The sequence below is a fragment of the Scleropages formosus genome, chromosome 22 (assembly GCF_900964775.1).
Source record: "Scleropages formosus chromosome 22, fSclFor1.1, whole genome shotgun sequence".
Lineage (NCBI taxonomy): Eukaryota > Metazoa > Chordata > Actinopteri > Osteoglossiformes > Osteoglossidae > Scleropages > Scleropages formosus.
Window position 1 is genome coordinate 16,485,378 of NC_041827.1, and position 3,448 is coordinate 16,488,825.

A 3,448-nucleotide genomic window follows, 5' to 3' on the forward strand; every position below is an offset into this window, starting at 1 on the left:
ACTCATTTATATCGTACTTCTCTCCAAAGCAACTTACAGTGTTAAGCTACCTATTTACCCATTTACAGAAGTGGGCAATATTTTAGTGGCACAATTGAGGGTAAGGACCTTGCGCAAAGTACTACAGCTGGGATTCAAACCTGCAACCTTAGGATCCAGCAGCAGCAGCTATAACTACTACACTACCAGCTATTAACAGTTCACCTCCTGCCAATGGTTGGGTTTTGGGCCTGAATTGAAGGGGTTTCCAGTGGTGCCAGCTGTGCATCCTGGGTGCAGTTCTACAGGGTCAAAGGTCAAAATTGCCCCGGTCAAGGTGGAGCGGCCTGCCTCACACCCGATGCGAAGTTCCATTGCTGGTTCCGAACGACTCAAAACACGTAGGCAGAGCTGACTTTGGGATTTAAAAAACGAAACACTCTCTACTCTTTTATGGCCTTGAGCTCAGACCCTTCGCGGCCACACTTGAGGACGGATGTTCTGGGCCACAGGAAACCCACACAGTATGTCGCTGTAGCTCAAGCTGTCATCCGAACTGTTCCTGAAGGAATGAAAAGCACCATCCGGGCTCTGAGGAACAGCAGATCTTATTCTTGTGTTCAAACTCATTTAGCTGAACTGTCAGTTATCATTTTCAGACGTTTCATTATTGCCGTATGACATATTCATGTTCATCTAGCTCGTGCCTTTACTTAAAGTGCCTTACGATGTTAAACTATGTCCAGTTATTCACCCGTTTGTACATGTGGGCAATTTTTTTCAGTGGTGTGAGAGAACGTGGGTTTGATCCCCACTCAGTCTGTGTGGGGTTTGCTTGTGTCTGTGTGGGTTTTCTCCGGGTGCCCTGGTTTCCGCTCACAGTCCAAAAGCATGTCTCAGGTGAGTTGATGACACTAAATTGCCCATAATGTGTGAATGGGTAAGTATGAGTATCTGCCCTGCAATGGATGGGTGTCCTGCCCAGGGAGTACCCCTCTCAACCTTGCACCCAGTGTTTCTGAGATAGGCTCTGGACCACTGTGACCCTGCTCAGGATTAGCAGCTATTGAAATCTGATGGATGGATGTCTTTGGACCGTGGGAGGAAACACATGGCAAACATAGAAACTACACAGATGGTATTGGATCCAAACATTTGTTCATCACCATGCTGCCCCACTTCTACAGTAGTATTAAATTTCAAATGCATCGAATAAATGTGGTATGATCAGAGACGTGGTTTTACCAGGGTAAGCACTGCCAGCAGTCATGGTAGCCTGGTTCTGTATGTGAATGTTACAACTCTTTCTACTAAATTAGCATTTTTGCTTCGCGTGAATGCAGTGAGGCCGTAGCAATCAGCCAGTCTGCATCTTAGACGGACGCTGCAGTGTGTCAAGAGATGGACTTTCAAATTTGGGATGTGTCACATTGCTGGAGGTGAAATAGCAGACACCCTTCACACCCTTCGCACCTCCAGCGCACTCTTCACACCTTCCCCAAGTCACACAAGCAGATGAATGAACTGCCCTGCTCACGCGAGCGCTCTCCCGAAAACTTGCGTCGGTTCGGTTAGTGCCGCGACACCCGGGGTCGTGCATCAGTACCCTTCCAGCCCGATGAGTGTGAGTGTTGTCCTCGGGACAGGTTTGCTCGCTTGCGCTCTCTTCGGTTGTTTTGCCTACGCAGAAATGTGCACATTAATTATTGACCACTGTGTTACCATCGCTGGGAAAATGCTGACCACTTCCAAGGGGATTCGCTCTCAAGCCTCAGATGATTCGTCTTTGCTTTTCGTTATCGAATGTTGCGCTTATGTTTAAAGAGGGCCAGGACGGGTGTTTCTTTCTTTATGTTTAATGATGTCCGTTACCTGCGTTCCATCCATATCTTCTTATATGTCATCTTCAGAAAAAGTCAGTAATGTTGGGAACTATTTATTATTATTATTATTATTATTATTCGGGGGGGGCACGGTGGGGCAGCAGGTTTGGCCTGTGCCTGCTCTCTGGTGGGTCTGGGGTTCCAGTCCCTCTTGGGTGTGTCTCCTCCCCCTCCAGCCTTACGCCCTATGCTGCCAGATTAGGCTCCGACTCACCGCGACCCTGCTCAGGACAAGCGGTTTCAGGCAATGTGTGTGTGATTATTATTATTTTTATTATTGTTGTTATCCATCCATCCATTTTTATTAACCTGGTTAGGGTAGTGATGGTTGGGACCCTATTCTGAAATCACCGAGTGAAGGCTGTGGAGTGTACATTGCACCCAGTGATTCTGGAATAGGTTCTTGACATTCAAGACCCTGACCAGGACAAGCAGTTAGGGAAAATTGACAATAATAATACACATACTGTCTGAAACCACTCGTCCTAAAGGGGGTCGCGGCAAACCGGAGCCTAACCCGGCTGGAGGAGGAGGGGACACATCCAGGATGGGACGCCAGTCCATCACAAGGCACCCCAAGCAGGATTCGAACCCCAGACCCACCGGGGGGGGGGGGGCCTGGCCAAAACCACTGCACCACCACACTCCCCAGTCATAATAACACCTATTAAATGTTCTCCAACACCTATATACATTTTGAGACAGTTGTACCATTGTTATTGGGGTGTGGTGGCGCAGTGGGTTGGACCACAGTCCTGCTCTCCGGTGGGTCTGGGGTTCGAGTCCCGCTTGGGGTGCCTTGCGACGGACTGGCGTCCCGTCCTGGGTGTGTCCCCTCCCCCTCCGGCCTTACGCCCTGTGTTGCCGGGTAGGCTCTGGTTCCCCGTGACCCTGTATGGGACAAGTGGTTCTGAAAATGTGTGTGTGTGTGTGTGTGTGTGTACCATTGTTATTAATTGTGGTATCATTGTAAGAGCTTGTTCTTGAAATAAAATAGAAGTGTTAACATTCTGTCACTATACTTTTCAGTCACTATTAATAACAAGGGCTCAGTCAATGTGTGACCCCAGGTTTTTGTTTTCTTTTTTTTTAATTATTTCTAAATTAACATGTAAATGTAATGTTTGTAGTGGTCAACTAATGTTATATATATAGTTAACTAATGAATGGATTCCGGTTTTGTGCTGCTGTTGTGGAATTTCCTTCTGCTCTGGGATTAATAAAGTTTCATTCATTCATTCATTCATTCATCCAGTAAGATTTTCCTGCTCTGTAAAGGGGTAACATTGTGAGGATCATTATTTAAGACTCACTCACTCAGCCACCTCCTGGCTGGACAATAAACTAAGGAGATACTACTGTGTGATATATATTCGTTAGTTTATTACACCAGCCCTCAGACAGAATCATGTAAAGTTCTGCCACGAAGAAACATGAATGTGTTGTGCGATAAAAAAAAAAAAAAAAAAAAAAAGTAGCCATATTTATTTCTGTTGATAACATTAACCCAGTCAGACCCGGTACGGTAATGACGAATCCAGCCGGTGAGCCTCGCGCTCCGCCGCCGCCACTCAGCTACCGACGTA